Consider the following 25,012-nt stretch of genomic DNA (forward strand, 5'->3'; position numbering starts at 1 on the left):
ATGAAAATTGTGTTTTTTTCTATAAGAGCTGTTATTGTCCATGATGATTGTCTATAAGAACTGTGTATTTTTCTATGAGAACTGTATAATTTCTATGAGAACTATGTATTTTAGTATGTGGTGATGCTATTTAAATTGTGTATTTTTCAATTCACATAGTTCTCATAGAACTAACTATGAGAATTGGCAGTCCAGTTCACAGAGCCAAGGGTATTTTTGTTCGAAATAATATGTGTCATAAATTGATTCTAAAAATATAAATTTTACTAAAAATAGACACATAGACAAAAAATTAAGAAGAATGGGCAAAATAGTAAAAATGTACGAAAAGTCAAAAGAAATGACTAAAATAAAGAAGAAATATATTTGTCAGGACTATTTGAAGTCCGAACCTAAAAAACGGGGCCGGCCTAAAAATTTGCCTTAATTTTAAGGGTAAATTTCACTTACCTACCCTGAGTTTCTAACAATTACATACACCTCTCCTTAGGTTTCTAAAATTGCACTTACCTCCCTCCCCTTTGCTTTAGTTGTCGGCTGCAGGTTCTCCCCGTTAGTTGACCGTCAGTAAGTATGACAAAATTGCTGACATCATTCATTCAATCTATGATATTACCCGATTTACCCTTGAGTCAACAATTTTGTTTAAGCCATTTTAAAATATAATTTATTATAAAGTTACTCTTATTTTCAAACTAAACCAACACTGAGTTTTGATGAAGCTTTAGGAAAAATATTTAATTTTTTTGAAGCCATTACATTTGTAGACATATGTGCAAAGAAATTAGATTCCCTTTCTTTTTTATGAAGTTTCAAGATTTTTGTAAATACCTATATCTTTATTTGTATTTAGTTACAAATATTACTCCCTCCGTCCCTAAATAAGTGTCCGGCGCGCAAAACTAGACCTTCAAAAAGATGCATTTGTTTCGTTAAAAAATTAAATTTTTTTCACAAATCAATAGATAAAATTGAGTTCTATTAGATTGTGAAAAAAATTAATTTTTTTAACAAAACAAATGCAAATTTTTTAAGACCTAGTTTTGCGTGCCGGACACTTATTTAGGGATGGAGGGAGTATGATAGGTATACAAGTTAACTGAAATTCTTGTCCTAAATGTTTATTTTTCTTATGTGCTAATTTAATATTTAGCTAGTGAATACATATTACTCCCTCCGTCCCAAATTCTTTGTCTGGTCCACAAAACGGAGTGTTAAAAATAAGACAATTTTTGCAAGAAAAAATCAAAAGTTTTTCAACAACTTACTAGATATCAATGAGTATTTTTAATTTGTGAAAAAAGTTTGAATTTTTTTTTGAAAAAATTGCATTATTTTTAACACTCCGTTTTGCGGACCGGACAAAGAATTTGAGACGGAGGGAGTATAAATAATCAATTGCTCCTCTAAACTAAATCAATTGCATGCCTAGCTAATAAACATTTTTTTTTTTTTTTTTGCATTTTCACCTTAGTTCCTCAATTATGGGTTTATTATCGTTTAATATTTTTTATAAATGTTAAATTCTTTTACGACTATGTTAAATATTTTGTCCTTGATATGTGAGTATTTTACAATGTAATTCTAATAAATAAAAATGTGACAATTTAAAGTAGAAGAATCAGAATATTACCAGTCTTGTTTTTTATTGTCGTGTAAGTCCTTTTGTTAATTTTGCTTTTATTTTTTATTTAGTTGCTTTGAATTATAGGCTTGTCTCAATGAGAGGAATCTAACAATATAAAATTACGATCAAAATCTTAAAAAATTTACTAAAGATAAAAGTAATCCGTTGCCTTTATTCAAAAAATTTTGCCATTTTAAAGCTCGAAAACATGTATGATTGATATATCTTTAGAAATAGATTCACTTATTTGAATGTTAAAGTGCAATTTTAGACGCTATTAATATACTTAGCAAAAGTAAAGACAACATAAATATTTCATTAGATTCGTTAGATTTAAGAGAAGGGAAGAGGCTATTAATGCGATTGAGGACCTCGATGGAGTTGTGATTAGAAATTTTACTATTGTCGTGCAATTTGCGAAGTATTCAAAAGATAATCCTATAGTCTCTCAGAAGAATTTTGATGGCGTTAAGAAAATTAATTCGGCTCCTTCTATTCACTGTTGGCAACCTAAACCCATAGAGCTTCAGAGCAAGCATAGAGCTTCGTATAGTTCTTCCTATGCAGATATTCTTAAAGGGGGCTCTAGTGGTAGGCTGAAATTGGTGGAAGCTAAGGAAGTGGGTTTGGGTTGGTTGCAAATGAGCGCAGTGGGTAAATTGATCAATTTCTGTCATGTGAATACACTCCAAGATCTTTTCATTAGCAGTGGTATTTGGGATGCTCAGGTTCGTCGTATGGGTGGGCTCAATGTTTTAATTTCTTTTGATTCTCTTGAATCGTTGAACGATTTTCTCAATGACGAAATGAAGGTGTTATCAAAGTGGTTCTCTTCTGTTCAAGCTTGGGACAATCAAAAGATCCCTCCTTCAAGGTGTGTTTGGATCTCTTGTTATGGTGTTCCTCTTAATGCTTGGCGCTCTTCTACCTTTATTGAAATTGGAAAGTTTTGGGGTGATGTGATTAAGCTTGATGAGTTAACGGAGAAATCCATTGCTTTTGATAAAGGGCGTATGCTTATCATAACGGATTATCTTGATTGCATTAATGAGGTTGTGCATATTAAGATCAATGGTGTGATCTTTCCGGTCAAAGTAATTGAAGGTCCCATGGCAGAAACTTCATGGGAAAAGCGTGTGTTTACTTCGATTAAGATCAAGAAAGGGAATGATAAAGAGGTGAAAGAGGCCATAGTTGAGATAGATCCTGGGGATAATGAATCGCTTGACTTCGATGTAGACAAAGCCGAGGTGGAAAATGAGATGGAAATTGCTGAGGAGGTGGCAGAAACTAATGTGGAAGCTAAAAAGGCTATTGGGACAAAAGAGAGAGCATTACAGCTAATAAATATAAACTTGCAAGGATGTAATGATGAGGCAGCTAATTCTTCTTTGGGGGTTGAGGCATCAGCTTGGGGAAGTGAAAAGGTCATGGATAGTATGAGAGAGCCAGCAGCAAACAACACAACACTCAATATCAATTTGGACCCTCTAACTTTTGTAAGACTGAATACGTGCATTCAGATTCCAAGAGCATGCCTAAGTAATTTGGTTGACAATCAAGACAGTTGGGTGGAGGATTTAGTTAAAGAAAATCTAGTTATTATTGAAAATTTAAGAGGGGAAAATGATGAGGATGAAATTATTCCTGAACATCATATTGAAGCAGGACGAACTGAAAATGAACCTCTTTTTGCACCAATCAAAGCTGCAATAAATGGGGTAAAAGGGAAGAAGAAGAGGAAGACAATTGATGATATTCTGAGATTTACAACGGTCAACTCCTTCAATAACAAGAGTAGAAATAACAAACCAAAGTGTGCAGTGTATAGGTCTGCCGTTGCAGCCCTAGCACTCTCTGCATCTATCTTTTCAGATGGAGTTATTAACAGAAACAGAATAATTCTGGACGAAGCACAAGCAATTTGGACCTGCAACAAGATTATGGGATTGGGGTATGATGGTGAGGAGGATGAAGTCATAAGCAAAGTTGCAGATATGGTAGCTGAAGACTTGGACAGAGCTGACAAAGTGGCAGGGCAGACATAGTTTTCTATTTCTGTGCTTCTTGAGGTAGCGCCTTGGTGGGGTGTGTTTTGGTTTTTGGGTAGGGAGGTGTCTTGTCCTAAGTGGGGGATGAAGGTGTCTTTGTTTGTGGGTGAGCAGGGGTGTCTTCCTGTGGTTTTGGTGTGGCTTCTTTGGTTCCTTTTGGGGTGGCTCGTTTGGGCATTGTTCGGATTGATTTCTTATCAATCCTTAGAGCTTGATTAGCTTTTGATTGCCATGGTGTAGGTCTTCTTTTTTAATATATTATCTCTTTTTCACCGTTCAAAAAAAAAAAAATTTCATTGAATATTAGGGGAGGTATCTATTGTTATTAGAAACCCTAGGGGGGGTCAACGAATGGATACAAAGGTAAATTTGCTTTCCCCGTTAAAGCTTGTTAGCTCCTGACTCTGACAAGGGAGGTAAGTGCAATTTCAAAAACTTGAGAGGAGGTGTCTGTAATTGTAAGAAACCTTAGGAGAGGTAAGTGAAATTTACCCTAATTAATTTTAAAGATTTGATGAGGAAGGAATGTCGAGGTAACTATAAAAAGAAGAATGGAATAAATAATAATTTGCGTTTTTAGAGAACTTGGCCCCCTTTGGCCTAACTTTTTGTATTGGATTATTTTTATCTTTTTAAAATTTTTGTTAGTTTTCCTGTCAATTTTATTTATTTAAATTTTTTTTTTGTATTAAACATTGATCATGATGAGAGGAAACAAAAAAAATGATTAGAAGCTTAAAAAAGTTCACTATAAACAAAAGTAATAATATTTTATTTTTATAACTTTTTTTTGCCTTTTTAGAAGTTTAATCTAACTCCACCTTATTCGATATTTTTGAACAATTGCCTAATACTTGAGAAGTCAAACGAGTAATTATGTAAATGGAGTGTGCCACAATTACAAAAATTTCTTCTGATTTCTTTCTTTGAGTCAAATTAAACAGTTGGGCCTTTTGATAAAAAATAAAAAACAACCGCTAACTAGGAAAAGAAATCATTGGCTAAAAATAAATTAATTTAATCTAAACTCCACCTTACTAACTAATTAATTATCCTCAAAATTTACAACAACAAATTAAAGAACAACTAAATGAGAAAACAAACGTTGAAACCATATATCCACTATTTTAGACTAATTAATAACCGGCCTCTAAATATCTGCAAGCACCCCTAAGCCGAATAAAAATCGAAAAAATGGAGAGAGAGAGAGTATACTGTATACAGAGTGAGAAAGTGCCATGATAATCCACAAAATTGCACTAATCTTTTCAGGTAGAGTTGGCAACAACATTTGGTAGGTTTGAACGAGAAAAAGCCAGGAGTATCAGCAGGGCCATGATCAAGATTGGAACGAGGAGAAGTATCAACGGAGGCGGAGGAAGCGGCGGCAACACCAGTGGAAGCACCAGCAGCGAAACCGTTAACACCACCATAAGCACCACCTGTACTGACTCCCCGGTGAAGTACTTGGACATCAACTCTCGTGGCAAAGAGTTGAATTTCTTTGTAGTGAGTGACAATGGATAATAGCCGTTGATGATCAGACTGGTACCGTGGTACTTAATCATGATCTTCCTCTGCATCTCAGTATCATCGTTATATTCACATGTATATGAGAGAACTGTGTGTGTATGTGAGAGAGAGAGAGAGAGAGAGAGAGAGAGGTGAGGAATATAGTTGCCAACGTCAAAACAATACTTCACAGACGTATCTTGGAAGAATGGGGCTGGATACATTGTACCAATTTGCGTAATCTTTTCTTCTTTTTCTTTTGGAAAAAATTCAAAATACCCCCAATCTTTACTCTAAATTTTAATTAGACTCCTAAACTTTCAAAAAAAATCAATTTTGCTATCAACGTTATCTTCCGTTAATCAAGACGCTACCTTCCATCCAAATGACTAACGGTTTTCATTAAAGGCCCCGTTAAATAGCATTCCGGTCGAATTTTTATGATCAGAGCCGCTCAATGTAATCAAAATGTGATTTTAATGGTACCCCTAAGAAATCAGCAAAAAAAATAAATAAATAACTGTTTGGATGAAGCCCTTCCCGGTCATTTTTTTTGCTGATTTCTTGCGAATATCCTTAAAATCACGTTCTAAACATATTAAACGGCTTGAATTATCGAAATTCGATCGAGAAAGGGGAGGTGCGGACCGATCCCGATTTTTTTCAACTTAGGGTCCGGATTTTGCTTCGGTCCACACCTCCTCTTTCCCGATCGAATTTCAATGATTCGAGCCGCTCAATGTGTTTAGAACATGATTTTAAGGGTACCCTTGAGAAATCAAGAAAAAAAAAAGGACCGGAAAGGACTTGATTTGAGCAGTTTCTCATTGAACAGTTTAACAAAAAACTATTCGAATGAAACCCTTTCCGGTCATTTTTTTTGCTGATTTATCACACGTAGCTTTAAAATCAGATTCTGAACACATTGAACTGCTCAGATCATTGAAATTCGATCAGGAAAGGGGAAGTGCGGACCGAAGCAAAATCCGGACGCCCTAACTTGAACAAAATTCGGATTAGTCCGCATCTCTCCTTTTCCGATCAAATTTCAATGATTCGAGCCGTTCAATGTGTTCAGAGCGTAATTTTTGGGTACCAACTAGAAATCGGCAAAAAAAAAGGCCGGAAATGGCTTCATCCGAACAGTTTTTTATTGAACTATTCAATAAAAAACTATTCAAATCAAGTATTTCCTGGTCTTTTTTTTCTGATTTCTTGAAAGTTCTCTTAAAATCACATTCTGAACACATTGAGCGGCTCGGACATCGAACTATTTAACAGAGCCTTGAACGAAATCTGTTAGTCATTTGGATGGAAGGGGTCGTTTTGATTAATGGAAGGTAACGTTGGGAGTAAAATTGATTTTTTTTTAAAGTTTGGGAGTCTAATTGAAATTTAGAGTAAAGGTTGGAGAGTATTTTGAAATTTTCCCTTTTCTTTTTAAACAGATGTTTAGACGCACATTAATTTTAGGGCTATAAAGTTATCAACCGGATAAACAACTCAGTGGACCCAAGGTTTAGAATGTTTAGATTCCGTAAAATTCGAATATGCGATCTCATAAATGACAAATACGTGTTTGTTTAATTTTTCATACCCATTTGGTCAAACCTCCTGAAATTCCAATTTGAATAATCTTGATAGGTGACTTGAACTGACTAGGTAAATTACCAGCAATTTCTTTCAAAGTAGCATTTGTATGATTTTAATAGCAAGGTACCATGATAAGTCTTTTTTCTTCATTTCTTTTTCCTTTTTCTTTTTGGTCAAATCCAAAGAAACTGTCAAAGTTTCATGTCCCATTCAAAAAGTGGAGAGATTTTCTTGCTATGATAGTCATGCGGCACACCAAGCTAGAATATAAAATGTATTATTAACAATTAAAAGATATATAGGAGTAGGTAAAAGAAATTTTCGAGGGTCAAATAAATTGAGACGGAAAGAGTAGTTTTGATCTGTTAAAAGACTCGAATCAGTAAGAGTTTATTCCTACCGATAAGAATATTTTAACAAATCTAACCATTGGTTATCAAGATAAGCAGTACTTCAAAATGCGACTGGTTTCTATAGTCTGGTTTGAACTGTGGAAAGTCCTGTCCACTAATTTGGATCCTCTCACTTTTTTGGGTGGTACTTCGGAAAGTTCTCACATATCCTCAATGCCTGCAGTATCCGCGCACCTAAATATTTGAAGGGTCTGATTGGATACGGGATGAGGCATTATATATGGAAGGGATAAGATAGTAGGAGATATTATTAATGGATCGAGGATGGGCTCACATTAATTTGACTTCTATGAGGGGAGATAAAAAAAAAAGTAGTTAATTTGGACGATGTATTAAAAAAGATGGGATAAAATAGTATTTGATTTGGATAAGGTATAAAATAGGGAGTGTAGCTGGCCGAACATAGAAATTCATTGTGGTACGGACTGAGCCCACTCCGTGCCGAGCTTGAACCTTGTGCACAGCTCCCGGCCCTATTCTTCGTCGCCATCTCATTTGCCACGGGCTCGGCAGAAGGCCAGCTCGTTCTCGGCCACCTTCCTCGGCGGGTCCCTTGCGGCGTATCCTCCCCCGTCGGTCACATGCCAGGGTCGACAAAGGACGTGTTCGGCCACCCGCGGAGCACGGCCGCTGTCGACCACGGCTAGCTGCTGATTTGCGCGTCTTCCCATGTGTAAAAGCGGTTATAACAGAAGATGGTCATGGGCGCACATGGGTGTGCCAGCTCAGCCCTGAAAACGGTTACCATATCTTTTTGGTGACGTCACGATGACATCGCCTGGCCCGCGCAAGGCACGTGCTTGTGCTTGGAGAGCGAGTCAGGGAGCTCTATAAATACCTAGCGATGGTAACCCTAAAGAGGTACATGCTACTACATACTCACACTCATTATCTTCTGCCTCCTCTCTCTGCACAATACTTATCCTCTCGCCGGAGGGCCTTGTCGGGACAACCCCCGGTCAGGTCTTAGTCGTGCACTCCCTGTGCAGGCTAGGAGAAGACTCAATAACCATCAAGCCACCAGTGGAGGAGAAGACCGAGGATCACGGGCCACACAATTGGTGAACCCGACGTGAATTGCTTCTGATTCAAACGGCTCTCACATCCTTCAAACCCCCCACTCCTCCGTAAAAAAATGACCAAACCACTCACCATGGGCGGAGATCAGACGGATGTAGCCATCTCAAGGACGAAAGACGCTAGCGGAAATGTCATCCCCATAACACCCCATGAGAGGCACATGTCCATATCCCTCGCCCCAGGATCCAGTCTCTCACCAGTCGCGGACGACATAACGGCGGCCTATATACGTTTGCTACAGCTTCGAGACGACGAACGCGATAACGAGTTGGCTGCGCTAAGGGCGGAGGTGGCCCAAATGAAACAGCGCATGCAGCAAGAGACCACCCCCTCCGCATTCAGATCTGGTGGAGGGGGTAGGAGAAGGCGGATGCCACCTCCACTACCACCACAAAGGCGTCAGAACGAGGGAGGCCAACGCGGATCCGTAAAAGACCGCCTAGGCTTCACCCCGGCACCGGGGAACGCCAGAGAGATAATCCTTTACAAGCAACCCACCGCATCTAGAACACACCGCTCAAAAGAACACCACGATCGAACCAACACTAGGGATACCGAGTCATTTACAAGCACATACTCGACTGGTCGCGCAGAATTCTCTCGCACAACGGTTTCCCACCGTAGCCGAGATTCTGTGGAGACCAGACGCCATGTATCTGAACGACTCGGTGAAATCCCTGCAGAAAAGTTCGACAACAGCAACTGTAGGGGGAGGAAAACAATTGATGCTTCGGATCAACTGGACTGCAACGGCTTATTCGTGCCTCTTCACCGGAACCCTAATTCATCGTCGAAACCCTAATCTGCAAAATAGATAGGGGTGAGAGCACCTTTGCCTCTCGTGGCAAAGGCCCTCCAATGCCAAAGTTAGTATCACGTACTAGCAGTCAAACCCTAATTAGCAGTAGGAAAGCAAGAATGCAGAGTATTGCGTACCTTTTGCCTCTAGGTTTACCTCATATTTATAGATTTTCGTATGCTTGTTACCCAAGCATTCCTGTTGCCATAAGATTCCCAACTCGTATAGGAAACTCAGTACATCAAGGATTCTCGTTTCCTTTATCAGTTTATTAGAAAAGAGTCCTTCTTGGATTCTTTTCCATAAAGAGCCGACCATCCCATACTCGTTGGGTATCTTTCTCAGATCCTATATTCTTGGGATCTCATCCCTTAATGGAATACCACTGTTTCTGGACCCTTCCAGAATGTTCCCTTTACTCCAATATCTGATTGGATTCCTTTCTTTGTTCGGCTGTCTCATCGCCGAACAGACTATCTGGACCAATCACTTCTCATGTTTTTGGTCCATTGTCTAGCAAGATGACTGTTCTGTCTATATTCAAACTATGGTCCCACGTACCATTTTTTCGGATATCAATTGCATTGTATTACTTTCAACCCGTGATCCCTCATATCACGTGTTTGGTTTTTACTTCATCTGTTTGGCTGTATCATAACCGAACAGTCTACTTGGACCAGCTACTTCACATGTAACTTGGTCCAAGGTAATCGGAATGTTTCTATCCGCCGAGCAGTCAGTTTATACCCATGACTTCTCATGTCATTGGCCCTTATCGCTATTCAAAGCACTGACCAGCGATCAGTCATGCTCATTTTCCCATGTGTTCTTATACACCACATGTTCGGCAACTAGATGTATCTGTTCGGGAATACCTCCCTACAATTGCTCCCTAGCTTCATTTATTTACCACTGTTCGGGGGCAATACATGAAGCTTAGAGACAAAAATTTATTTAGACTAGAATCTTCTGACCCTGTGCAGTCATAATTCTAACATTCATTTGATGCTTTGGCGCCTTTGCCTTCGTACCATCTCGAGGCAATGATTCCACGTGGCACGTTTCGTATGCCAATCATTAATTTCGAACTGACGTTCTTTGAAACGGCGTCAGAACGGTCTTTGCTTTCCGTTACTTTAACCTGTAACGGCGTAAGAGGAGACGTTTCGTCTCCGTCTCTTGCCTTTAAACCCTGAAAAGGCTCCTTTTGGGTTTTCTCCCAAAACTTAAACTCGCTCCTTCTCTCTCTAGAAACCAGGTGAGAATATTCCGTCATCCGCCATCGCCACCGTCTGCAAATTCAATTGCATTCCAGGAAATCGTCACAGTATCTTTGTAAGATCCTCATTCTTACTCCATTTCTTCTGCTTAGGTTTCCATCTGAGATCTCATTCTTAGATTTTGAGGTCATTTCTAGGGTTTCAGTCACGCCCATTCTTAGTTTTACGTTTCCTTCGAGTATATCCATGACGGATGAACATGATAACCCTCCTAGACCCAGTAAGTTTAGGAAGCTCTGTGATACCCCTGCTGCCATTGCGGCATTTAGAGAAAAATATAACATTCCCGAAAATGTAGGGCTTGAACTTGCTCCATTAGGAGCGGATAGAGATGCTGGCTCTTGGGACAGGATGTGTATCCCAATTGTAGCTATTGTTGAGGGCGGGGTCCGTTTTCCCCTACATCCACTACTCCGCCAAATTTTGAACTGGTACCGTCTTACACCCATGCAAATTTCAACCAACGTTTTTAGATTGATAATGGGGACTATAGCCCTGAATGGGATTCTAGGGACCCAATTAGGAATCTGGGACATCCAATGGTGGTACAGTATAGTACTAAACCCCGAGTACAATACTTACTACTTCAAGGTTAGGAGGGCAGACAAACGTTTCGTACTCAATCTGCCAGATTCTGCTCGTGACCACGAGATCGACTTCCTCTATGTAACCGGAGCATTCGAGCCTTTAGGGGAAGATGGCCAAGTGCTGGGGCTCCATTGCCCCCACATATGGGGCTATCCACGCATGCTCTTGCTTTTATCTTTTTGTAATTCTTCGTTTACTGCTTTCTCATAGCTTTTCTATATGTCTAACTTTGGTTTTTCAATTCGGATCTCGCAGCTGAAAACGCTAACCATCGTCCCAGACGTGTACCGAGCAACATCCGAACCGAGGACATTAACAAACTTTTGAAATACACAGGCATACCTGGTACCCGAACAACAGGTCGGGGTCATGACGCTGACATATTGCTGGGATACGATCCCGCGTACAGAGGTGTGATTGACAGGAGGCTTGCCCACCCCAACATCAGTGCCGCCTCGACTTCAACTGCTCCTCAACCAAGAAGTCAAAGAGCCAACACTGGAGTAACGGTAGCCGGTCAGCTGGGTGAAGTCCTTATTTCAGAAGGCATTCCACTACCACGCTTGAGACTCAGAAGATCTACGCGTGGAACTGTTTCTGAACAACTGCCCGAACAACTGGTTTCAAATCGTGATACCAGCCAATCCTCTTCTTCTGGCTATTCTCAATCTCCTCGAGAACCAGGTACTATGACTCGTCAACCCCTTAATCTCAGTACCCTTCTCACTGTCTCCACTAAGGGACGTGGTGGTGCCCAAAGGGCGGCCTCAACTGGTGCCCCAACCCCCCCCCCCCCCCCCCCCCCCCACCCCACGATCTCGTCCACTAGGGGGGATCAATCCGATCATCTTCCTCTCCTCGGGAACAAGACAGTTCCCTCGAGGCCGTCGATGCTCACCGGGACAAACGTCCTAGGAGTGAAGAAGTTGGGGATGCTTCTGCCCAAGCCGCAGCCTCACTTCAACAACCCCTTTCTCCGAGCATTCAAGTGCTTCCACAAAACTGGGCCCCCCAGCTCATTAAGGGTGATCGGCCAATCCACATTGGCGATAGTGCCAGCTCTTCAGATACAGCACTTGCACTCGCCCAAGGACTTCTTCTCCCCGTTGATATGCAAAAAGAGAATGAAGCCACACCTGACCGGCTTGTATCCACTGGTCTCGTCAGTGGCATCAAGGCATAGTGTTCTCGTCACTAGTAGGAATACTTCAAGTTCCTTTTGTTTTCTCACAACATCACCCTGTTGATTTCCTTGCAGTTTATTCAAAAGATGGTCACTCTGGGCCAAAAATATCAAGAGGCTGATACTGAAAGAATCAAGCTGATGAATGACAACACTCGATTGCTTCGAACAATTTCTAGGTTGGAAAGAGAAAGAGACAAAGCCAAGTCTGATTTCAATCAAGCCAAAGGCAAACTCGAAATTGCCAAAGAGAGCCTCAACCAGGCTTTGTCTGAAATTGACAGCACCAAGAAAGCCGCTTATGAAGAAGGGTATCAGAAGGGATTCGATGCTACAACTGCTAGCTACATCGAACAGATGCCTGATATTCAAGATCAAATCTGGATCGCATGCTGGGAGGCATGTTTGACAAAGGCTGGAATTGCTGATGACTCTCCTCTCTGGGTTGAGAATGACTTGCCAAGCTCTCGTCTTCAAAACGTTCAAGATCCAGCCGGGCATCCAGAGGACGATATTGAACAGCAGATTGAAGAATTTGCTAATGCTGATGAAGAGACACCCACCAATGTGCACCCTGTTCAATCTCCTGCTCGGGATTCAACCCTGGAGCCCATTAATTTGGAGGAGAATGCAACAGATGGTGATGCTTCAACGGAGGAACCGGACAGAACACTTGTGGATGTCCAGAACCTGGATTAATGGTTTGGTAAGTTTGCTTGAAAACCCCCTGGAAACAAGTTGGCTGGTCCTACGTGATCATGATACTTGAGCCCTGCGTGGCATCAGTACTTTCTCTATTTTGATAACACAGGTATTCGGCCCTTCGTGGCATAACTATACTTTTGCTCGGCTCACCTCGTTTGTTGCATCTGTTCGGATGCAAATCAGTTTAATCTAAGTATTTCGTACTTTGATCATTTTAATCATATATGTTGCTTGTTTGCATAAGTATTTCGTACTTTAGCAAATCCTACAAACATGATTTACTTGTACTGAATCTAAGTTTCTCGTACTTAAAATCATTTGCTTCTTAGTTTCTCGTACTATTGACAAGTTATTTCATACTTGTATTTTTCACGTAAATACATACAAGTGTATTCATACTTGTTAAGTGTCTCGTACTGAAAATATGTTAAGTGTCACGTACTTAAAATTGTTGTAACAAACTGTTTACAAGCAATCATACAGTTGTTAAGTTTCACGTACTCAACCAAATTTAAGTTTCACGTACTTGAATAAGTGTGGCTTAACATATACTCGTTATGCTTTTTAAGCCAAGCCAATAAACTTTTACAAGTGTCTCGTACTTTAAATTCCATACAAGTGTTTTCATACTTGTATTCGTTAAGTTTCACGTACTTAAAGAATCATACTTGCGTTTAAGTTTCACGTACTTAAACAAGGCATACAAGTGTTTTCATACTTGTATTCGTTAAGTTTCACGTACTTAAAGAATCATACTTGCGTTTAAGTTTCACGTACTTAAACAAGGTATACAAGTGTTTTACGTACTTAAATATATACCCTGCTCCCCAATACGAATGAGGGAAACTAATCTCGTAGTTCGTATTTTGTCAAACAAATACCAAGAACACAACAGTTATACTAAAAAGTGATTTTATTCTTAATCTGTAAAACTCAAGAGGGCGTTATTTGTACCCCTTGCAACTAGAATAATCAAAACTAGAACAAAGGAATTATATTCGTAATTCCCACACAAGTACGTAGTGCAAATCTAAAACAGAACGCACTGCTTCTTTAAACAAAGAATTTCTGTAGATTATGGTCATTCCAAGGCCTCGAAAGTGGATTACCATCCAAATCTGCCAATTTGTAGGCCCCAATACCTACAATCTCGGTTACTCGATAAGGGCCTTCCCAATTGGCCCCCAACTTGCCTTCATTGGCCACCTTGGTGTTGCCGAGCACTTTTCGTAGTACGAGGTCCCCAACACCAAACTCTCGAGGGTGAACATGCTTGTTATAGCTCTTCATTAGCTGCTCCTGGTAGGAAGCCAGATGCACCAGGGCCCTTTCTCTCCTCTCTTCGGCTAGATCAAGCTCGATTTCAAGGGCCCTGTTATTACCTCCACTTTCAACCAAAACGGTCCTGTTGGTCGACAGACCAACTTCAAAAGGGATAACAGCCTCTGTTCCATAGGCCAAAGAATAGGGGGTCTCTCCCGTAGACCTCCTAGGCGTTGTTCGATGAGCCCATAAAACTAAGGGTAACTCGTCTGGCCACTTCCCTTTGGCTTTGTCCAGCCTTTTCTTGATCCCATCAAGGATAGTTTTGTTGGACGCCTCTGCTTGCCCATTACTCTGAGGGTAGGCTGGGGTGGAATAATAGTTTCGTATTTCGTACTGGGCACAAAAAGCCTTGAATTTCTTCTGAAATTGGGATCCATTGTCTGTAATCAATGAGTAAGGGACCCCAAAGCGAGTAATGATGCTTTTCCACACGAACCTTTCTATCATGGGTTCAGTGATTTTGGCCAGTGGTTCTGCTTCAATCCACTTAGTGAAATAGTCTGTTGCTACCAGCAGGAATTTTCGATTCCCAGTCGCTTTATGTAGTGGACCCACGATGTCCATCCCCCATTGAGCAAACGGCCAGGGACTTGTCAAAGGCACCAGATCCTCGGCGGGTGTTCGAATCATTGGTGAGAATTTTTGACACTTCTCACAAATCTTCACATACACCTTTGCATCTTCCTGCATGTGTGGCCACCAGTAGCCTTGGGTAATTGCTCGGTGGGCAATGGATCTGCCTCTAGCATGGCTCCCACATGTTCCCTCGTGGATTTCATGAAGAAATTTCTGCACCATCTCAGGATGCACACATAGCAAATATGGGCCTGTAAAGGATTTTCTGTATAACTTATCCTCTGGGGACAGCCAGAACCGAGCAGATTTGATTCTTATCTTGTGAGCCTCCTTTTTGTCAGAATGGAGTATCTCGTCTCGTAAGAACTCCATGATTGGGTCCATCCAACTTGGTCCTTGGTTCACGTCCAAGACCAAGTCTACATTCCTCCTAATGCTCGGCTCATTCAGATATTTTACTGCCACCTTCCTTTTGAACTCAGTTGGGACAGCTGCAGCCAACCAAGCTAATGAATCTGCATGAGCATTCTGTCCAGAGCTTATCTATTCAATATACACCCTCTTGAAGGTATCAAGCAAGTCCTTGGCTGCCTGTACGTAGGCCATCATCTTTTCATTTCAAGTTTCATATTCGCCGGACAGCTGGTTCACCACAAGCTGTGAATCATAATACACGCTAACCCGTTTTGCTTTTAGGATCTTTGCACTCCGCAATCCAGCTAAGAGTGCCTCATACTCTGCTACATTATTCGATGCACTAAATCCAAGCCGAACAGATAGTTCAATTAGCATTCCTTCCGGAGGAAAAATGACAACACCAATTCCAGAACCAGTATTACATGCTGATCCATCGACGAATAGCTTCCATTCCATAGGATCCTGTTCGACTAAGGGTTGATTCTTCATGGGTGATGTCTCTGTTGCCTGCTCCTTTCTCGTAGGAGGCAAGGGAGCCACCGTGGGAGAAAACTCTGCCACAAAATCAGCCAATACTTGGCCTTTGATTGCCGTTCGTGGCTGATAATTGATATCATACTGGCTCAATTCGACAGACCATGTCGAGATCCTTCCCGAGAAGTCTGCTTTTCGTAGCAGTGATTTTAATGGAAACTCTGTATAAATCACAACTTTGTGACTTTGGAAGTAGTGTGGCAGTTTCCTTGTGGCTGTCCTAAGTGCCAGGACAAGCTTTTCTAACGGCAGATATCTCGTTTCTGCATCTAGCAGTGTCTTACTAACATAATAAATTTGGATTTGTTCCATCCCTAAGTCCCTCAACAGAACTGCACTCGCTGCATGCTCGGAAACAGCTAAGTAAAGAATTAAAGACTCACCTTGTTGCGGTGTTGACAAAAGTGGGGGCTCGGCCAGATACTTCTTCAGGTCCTGGAAGGCTTGTTCACACTCTGCTCCCCATTCAAATCCTTCCCACTTTTTCAGCAATTGAAAAAAGGGTATGCACTTGTCACTTGACCTGCTGATGAATCTGTTAAGTGCTGCAGCCATTCCAGTCAGTCTCTGGACTTCTTTTGTGGTTTTGGGACTTTGTAACCTCTGTAGGGCAGCAATCTGATCGGGATTAGCCTCTATCCCTCTCATGGTTACCAAATGACCCAGGAACTTTCCTGAACCAACTCCAAACGCACATTTCGAAGCGTTGAGTTTCAGTTTGTACTTCCTCAAGATTTCGGAAACTTTTTTCAAATCAGCTATATGCCTCCGTTTCTCTTGACTCTTTACCACCATATCATCTATGTAGACTTCCATAGTCTTTCCAAGGAGCTTCTTGAACATGATAGTTGCAAGTCTTTGGTATGTTGCCTCAGCATTCTTTAGCCCAAAAGGCATAACACTATAGCAATACAACCCTCGTGGTGTGATAAACGAAGTCTTCTCTTGATCAGGCCCAAACATAGCAATTTGATGATATCCTCGATATGCATCAAGAAAACTCATTCGCTCGTAACCAGCGGTTGCATCAACCAACTGGTCAATTCTTGGAAGAGGAAAACTATCTTTTGGACATGCTTTGTTTAGGTCTGTGAAGTCTACACAGACACGCCATTTCTCGTTCTTTTTCTTCACCACAACGGTGTTGGATAACCACTTTGGGTAGTAGACTTCGCGTATTGCTTTAGCCTCCAATAATCGATCGACCTCCTCAATTACTGCATCCACATGCTGCACGGCTGCCCTCCATTTTTTCTGAATGATCGGCTTGTGCTGAGGATCAATGTTTAAATGATGACAGATCACATCTGCATCCACTCCGGGCATCTCCTCTGGTACCCATGCAAATACATCAAGATATTCCTTCAGAAATCTTATTGATTCAGCCTTTTCCTCTGCTGGTAATGATTCCCCAATTAAAAAATATTTCTCAGGATCAATCTCGTTGATCTGAATCTTTTCCAAGCCTTCAACCACCTTTTCAGCCGGACTTCTTCCAACATCTTCGATAGTTGGTTGATCTGGTACTTCTAATGTATGGACATGGTGGACCTTTGGGGCTCTTTTAATAATGGAGATCAAACATTGTTGAGCAACTTTCTGATTGCCTTTGAGCACTTCAACCCCATTCGATCCTGGGAATTTTACCATCTGGTGATAAGTCGAGGAAACTGCCCTCATATTGTGCAACCATGTCCTTCCTATAATCGCGTTATAGGAAGAGGGAACATCGACTACCAAAAAATTCGTCCTCAACACCACTGACCCAGCCCGAACAGGTAGTGTTACCTTTCCAAGGGGCCAGACTGCTCCTACACCGAAGCCGATCAGGGGTGTTGTAGATTGCTCTAAATCTGTTTGGGCCAACCCCAGCTTCTTGAACGCATCGTAGTACAACACCTCTGTACAACTTCCTGAGTCCACAAGAATCCTCTCAATGTCATATTCCCCAACTCGTAGGGTTATGACCAATGCATCGTTGTGGGGTATTTGGACCTCTCCTAGGTCATCATCAGTGAATGATATGCTCTCCTCGCACACATCATTCTCTCGTCCTCTTTTGTTTCCCAGTCGCATCACATGCTGATCGTGTTTAACTTGCCTTTGTAACAGCCTAACCTCATTTCTCGTATAAAGTGTGGCCATCCCATGTATCATATGGATTACTCCTTTAGGGTTTTGCTCGTAACCCAGTTCCATGGCTTTCCCTTTCTCCTTAGGATCCTCCTAGATAAATTCCTTGAGATAGCCCCGAGAGACCAAATCATCAAGGTGCCTCTTGTACATCTCACAATCCTCGGTCATATGGCCCCAATCTTTATGATAACTGCAGTGCTGATTCGTAGCACGTTTTGCATCCTTGTCTCCGCCTAGACTTGGTGGCCATCTAAAATATGGCTGATTCTTTATTCGATAAAGAATCCTATAAATTGGTTCCTTCCAAACCGTAGTGATAGAAAAGAAAGATTTGGGGTCAGGAGCTTGCTTATCCTTGTACGGCTCTTTCTTAGCCTGCCCATACTCTTTCCTCTCTTTATAAGTCTTGGGCTCTGGCTTATCCACCTTTTTGGCAGGTGCCTTCGACTGCTCGGCAACGGTCCTGCCATCCTCACGGAGTATGTCATCCTCCATTCTGGCGTGTTGCTCTATCCGCCCCATCAATTTCGCCAAAGTGGCTACCGGATGTTTATTTAATGAGCGACGCAACTCTCCCCGAACAGGCAAGTCAGTCTTGAAAGTAGCAATTGCATACTCCTCGCTGCAACTTTCAATCTCGTTGAAAGTCTCCCAGTATTTCCTTGCATAATCCCTGATCTGCTTGTTCTCCTCCTGTTTCATGGTGGAAAGACTCTCAAAGGTCTTTGGGGCTTTTCTGCTTGTCAAGAACCGAGCAGTGAATTCCTCGGCCAACTGCCTCCATCCTCGTATGGATCGTGGGGCCAGTTTATGAAACCAGGATAAAGCCACCTTGCCAAGACTGGAGGGAAACATCTTGCACAAGATGGAATCATCCCCTTCATGCATAAACATAGCCTGTTGATAATGCTGTATGTGAGCCACGGGATCCGTATTTGTCTCGTAAAGTACGAACGCACCGTGCTTCACTCTGCTCGGCAACCTAGCCTCTTGTAGCCTCTTTGTAAATGGGGAGGCCGCAATATTACTTAATGCCTTGCGTGCTGCTTCTCGTGCAGTCACTGTCCCATCCTCGAACTCCTTGGACTTGTGAGCCGTGGCTTTGGCCCAATCAGCATCAGGTCTCTCGTACCTGTCTCGATGGTGTTTCCTTGTTCCCTCCTCTTCGGGGGTGGAACTTCTGTCTCTGCTCCTCCCTTTTCGTGAAGAAACCCTTCTCTCGGGTGTTCGGGTCTTGCTCCTCTCTTTACGTGGAGAAGCCCTATGTCGCTTTGGGGTTGGACTTCTGCTTCTGCTCCTTCTTCTTCGTGAACAAGCTTTTCTGTATTGTACCACAACATACCCACTGCCTCTAGAATTTCTTCGAGATAGTCCGGAATCCTCCGGATGTTCCCTGATTCTTTCTAATTCTCTGATCTCATGCTCTCATTTTTTAATCAGACGAGCATACTCCTCGACTTCTTGCCTCTTTTTATCAAGAACGTCGTCGCTACAGTGCACACTCCTGGAGTGCGCGATCGATTCATCCCTTCGATGGGATTTACTCCTTCTCGTGGATCTCAAAGCCGTCTCTCCATCTCTATTTTTGGAGTTGTAATGGACGGTAAGGGGGCGGTCCTTACTCGTGGTCCTCCTGTGCCCACCCTGGGGCTTTCTAGGAGCCCCAGGTGGTGATTTGTCCCTTCCTTCATCTAACACATCTTTTGGGTCGTGTGGTGTTGCTGGATTTACCTTCACCATGGTCGTATTTCAAAAGGGAACTCTTTCGTTTCCCATAGACGGCGCCAATTGTGTGTGGAGGAAAACAATTGATGCTTCAAATCAACTGGACTGCAACGGCTTATTTGTGCCTCTTCACCGAAACCCTAATTCGTCGTCGGAACCCTAATCTGCAAAATAGACAGGGGGTGAGCGCACCTTTGCCTCTCGTGGCAAAGGCCTTCCGATGCCAAAGTTAGTATCACGTACTAGCAGTCAAACCCTAATTATCAGTAGGAAAGCAAGAATGCAAAGTATTGCGTACCTTTTGCCTCTAGGTTTACCTCATATTTATAGATTTTCGTATGCTTGTTACCCAAGCATTCCTGTTGCCATAGGATTCCCAACTCGTATAGGAAACCCAGTACATCAAGGATTCTCGTTTACTTTATCAGTTTATTAGAAAAGAGTCCTTCTTGGATTCTTTTCCATAAAGAGCCGAACATCCCATACTCGTTGGGTATCTTTCTTAGATCCTATATTCTTGGGATCTCATCCCTTAATGGAATACCACTGTTTCTGGACCCTTCCAGAATGTTCCCTTTACTCCAATATTTGATTGGATTCCTTTCTTTGTTCGGCTGTCTCATCGCCAAACAAACTATCTGGACCAATCACTTCTCATGTTTTTGGTCCATTGTCTAGCAAGATGACTGTTCTGTCTATATTCAAACTATGGTCCCGCGTACCATTTTTTCGGATATCAATTGCATTGTATTGCTTTCAACCCGTGATCCCTCGTATCACGTGTTTGGTTCTTACTTCATCTGTTTGGCTGTATCATAACCGAATAGTCTACTTGGACCAGCTACTTCACATGTAACTTGGTCCAAGGTAATCGGAATGTTTCTATCCGTCGAGCAGTCAGTTTATACCCATGACTTCTCATGTCATTGGCCCTTATCGCTGTTCAAAGCACTGACCGGCGATCAGTCATGCTCATTTTCCCACGTGTTCTTATACACCACGTGTTCGGTAACTAGATGTATCTGTTCGGGAATACCTCCCTACAGCAACCAGGCTCGACGGAACAGAAAGGGTGTGCGTATTGACGAGCCAAACAACGAGACCAAATCCCGTAAGGACAGAGGAGAAACGGTTGACGAACATCGCCGGGTGACAGCAGATTTACGAGACAAACTCCGGCATCGAAACCGCGAAAAGTCTCCAGATAGAGAGTCCAAGAGAACAAAGACGGATGAGCACGGCAGGCTGCCACGCCTTGGTTTTGAGCGGCAGTTGAAGGATCTCGGCGTTTCTCCCTTCACACCCCACATAATCAACACGACGGCCGAACCTAACTTCCACCTGCCAAAGTTTACGAAGTTTGATCCTACCACATGCGAAGCCTACACCCACCTTATCCACTTCCGTCAAACCATTGAGCTATGCACCACGAGAGACGAAATCAAATGCAAAGCGTTCCCGTCCAGCCTCGGCTCCCTTGGACTCCAGTGGTTCAACAAATTGCCCGCTGGATCCATACGGAACCTGGCCGACCTTGAACACACCTTCAACACTTGCTTCATCACTAGTAACAGGACAGCCAAGGAGCCTGAGTCCTTGTCCCAGATGAGGAAGTTCCCAAACGAAACACTCAGACACTACGCCGAGCGTTATTGGCAACTTTTCAATGAGATCCCCAGAATCGAAAAGTACTGGGCCGCGTGCACCTTCAAAAATGGGTTAGAATCTGGCAGCAAAATACTCGACGAGCTGGTTATTCGACCTCCGCATGGCATGGGAGAATTGATGCGTATCGTAGAACGATTTTGTGCCCTTGAAGAATTCTACGCGGACCGAGCTGCTCAAGGGATCCCAAGTTTAACAACCTGCCTGTCGACGACGGCTCCTCAGCTGCAGACACCAGTCGTAACTCAACAATCCCAGCCAAAGAAGCAGGTACACAACATCAAAGAAGGGAAGAAACGCCAGCCAAAAGAGCACGACTACGTGGCCGAAACCACCCACTTCAAGGAACCCATCTGGTCCTTCCTAAAGGAAATCATGAGGCAACCATGGTTTGAGTGGCCGCAAGGCAAGCTCGGCACGGACAACGGCTAAGTGGATCAGAACCCGAGAAAGATGTGCTCGTATCACAATGAGCTCGGCCACTACACAATGGCATGTGCTCCCTACAAGGCTTTGTTGGAACGTTTGGTGGCTCAAGGCCATCTCGATCAATACATTGACCGATCGAAAGTGCCCGCCCGGCCAACAAATCCCAACCCCAACGAACAACGCCCACTGATACACGTCATCCACGGTCCAGTTTCGAAGGCATCCGAAACCGCCCTCAAAGCCGACATCGACCACGCCTCAACATCCAAACAGATACTCTCAGTCGGTTGCGGATCCAAGCGTCAACGACAACAGGACGTACCCAAGTGGACGATAAGCTTTACCGAGTGTGACCTTGAACATGTTCAAACTCCACATTCTGACGCCCTCGTCGTCACCATCCAAATCGGCATCCACGATGTAAAGCGCGTCCTCATCGATCAAGGAAGTTCAGCAGAGGTCATGTATTACGACCTTTTCAAAAAGTTGGATCTACCTGAGTCAGCCCTACAACCTACCGAAGTACCCCTCATCAGCTTCAACGGTGCACCTGTCTGGCCGCTCGGCCGAATCTTCCTCCCAGTCGTCGTCGGCTCAAAAACTCTGACCGTCGAATTCATCGTCGTCAACGTATCGAGCCCATACAACACCATCCTTGGCCGAACCTGGCTCCACGGAATGCAAGCCATTGCTTCTACCTACCACCAGGTCGTCCGCTTCATCGGCGCCACAGGAAGACAGGAAGATTTGCGAGGTGACCAAGTAGCCTCCAAAAAATGCTACGTCTCTGCCATCCACAACTCCACCAAAGCCAAACAAATACAATGGGTTGAAGTCCCCGACATGGCCGTAATGGACGACATCGGCCAAAAAGCCGAAGACAAAGCAGAGGAAGACCTCGTCCAAATGCCAATCAACGAGGATGGCTCCCGATTCTTCCTCGTGAGCTCTTCCATCAGTGAGGCTGACCGCAAAGAAATGTTTCAATATCTCAAGAAAAATATCGAAGTCTTTGCTTGGACCCCCAACGAAATGCCGGGGGTCGATCCCAAATTCATCAGTCACTCTCTCAACATCAAGAAGGACGCTAAACCTGTCATCCAAAAGGCACGGCGTTCTGCAGCCGAACACGCCGACGCCGTCATTGAAGAAGTCAAGCGTCTGCTGGAGGCCAATGCAATCCAAGAAGTACAATACCCGACGTGGCTATCCAACACTGTTGTCGTTCAAAAGAAAAACGGAAAATGGCGAGTCTGCGTGGATTATACCAATCTCAATGACGCTTGTCCAAAGGATTGGTTTCCACTCCCGAAGATTGACCAACTCGTGGACGCAATAGCAAGACATGCTCGGCTAAGCTTTCTGGACGCCTACCGTGGTTACCACCAAATTGCCATGGACCCAGACGACATGGAGAAAACTGCTTTCATCACGCCTTATGGCATCTTCTGCTACCGCGTCATGCCCTTTGGACTCAAGAATTCAGATGCAACGTTCAATAGAGCAATATTCAAGATGTTAGAAGAACAAATCGGTCACACCGTGGAGGCTTACATTGATGACCTGGTCATCAAAAGCAAGAAGGAATCCAACCACCTGCGAGACTTGGCCGAAGTTTTTGAAATCCTCAAGCTACACAAGCTACGGCTGAATCCTGAAAAATGCGCGTTCGGGGTAAGCGCTGGGAAATTTCTCGGACACCTTGGCACTCGAAGAGGTATTGAGGCCGACCCCAACCAAATCAAGGCTGTTAAAGATTTGCGCCCACCAAGGACAATCAAGGAAGTACAAAGGCTCACCGAGATGGCAGCGGCTTTTAACCGATTCATTAGCAAATCCTCAAACAAGTGCCATGCATTCTTCCATGCCTTGAAGGGAAAAAGTCGACGGAGCTTTGAATGGACCCCGGATTGTGACTCCGCTTTAGCCGAGCTAAAAGACTACTTAAATTCGACCCCGCTGCTAGTAAAACCTAAGGAGTTCGAAACTCTATATCTGTATCTCGCCGTGTCCGCCCACGCAATCAGTTCTGCACTTGTACGGCGGGAAGGTGCCGATGACAAGCCCATCTATTTCACAAGCAAGACACTCCTTCCAGCTCAAACTCGCTACCTACCACTTGAAAAGTTAGCCCTAGCCCTTGCCCTTGTCTCAGCGGCTAGGAAACTCCTGCCCTACTTCCAATCACACTCTATCATCGTCTTAACAGAACACCCCCTCAAAGCTCTCTTCCGAAAGGCGGATCTGTCTAATAGGGTCTCCAAGTGGGCAGTTGAGCTAGCAAACTTTGATATCCGTTTCGAACCACGAACGGCAATCAAAGGACAAGTCCTTGCGGACTTCATTGCTGAGCTTACTCCATAAGACACTGAACTTCTCAACACACTCATCCCAACTCCCACCGTCGCCGAGCATCAATTGTCACCGAAACCTTGGCACCTTTGTCAAGGTGACATCTGGCGTCTACATGTTGACGGAGCATCCAACAGCAACGGTGCCGGGGCCGGGGTCGTCCTAGTCTCCCCCTATGGAACACTACACGAAAGTGCTATCAGCATCGACTTCCCCACCACCAATAACGAAGCTGAATATGAAGCGCTCCTAGCTGGCTTGCGCTCTGCGGTTGCGATGGAAATTTCAAACCTTGTCTTTTACTGTGACTCTCAACTCATAGTTAACCAAGTACTGGGGGACTATGAAGCTCGGGATCCGCAGATGTCAAAATACCAGGCAACCGTAACAGAACTAATCACCCACTTCCCAAATTTCAAAATCGAACAGATCAACCGCGAACACAACGCGCATGCCGACACACTCGCTGGCCTTGCTTCAGCTTCTAAAGCCTCCGAATTCAGGACAAATAGCTTCGGCAACATCGACCACCCAAGTTTTGATGCCACTCCAAAGGTTCTCAACATTGAATTCGGCCCAAGCTGGATGGACGAGATCATTGCGTTTCTCAAAAATGACACTCTGCCGGCAGACAAGAAGGAAGCTTATCGCATCAAGAACAAAGCCGCTTACTACTGGCTCTCTGAAAGCGGCCAACTCTACAGGAAATCTATCTCCGGCCCATATCTCCTCGTGGTTCACCCAACCCAAGTTCAAGAGATCCTCGCCGAACTTCACTCAGGGAGTTGTGGCTGCCACTCCGGCGGCCGATCATTTTGCCAAAGAGCATTGAGTCAGGGATACTTTTGGAAAAACATGAAGAAAGACTGCGAAGACACAGTTCACAATTGCCGACCATGCCAAATTTTTTCTCCCATACCAAAGCAACTCGCCCAGAACCTCTCCCCTATTACCAGCCCTTGGCCCTTTGCACAATGGGGGCTCGATATTGTCGGAAAACTACCAACAGCTCCTGGAGGAT

This window comes from Rhododendron vialii, chromosome 4a (assembly GCF_030253575.1).
Source record: "Rhododendron vialii isolate Sample 1 chromosome 4a, ASM3025357v1".
NCBI classification, from domain to species: domain Eukaryota; kingdom Viridiplantae; phylum Streptophyta; class Magnoliopsida; order Ericales; family Ericaceae; genus Rhododendron; species Rhododendron vialii.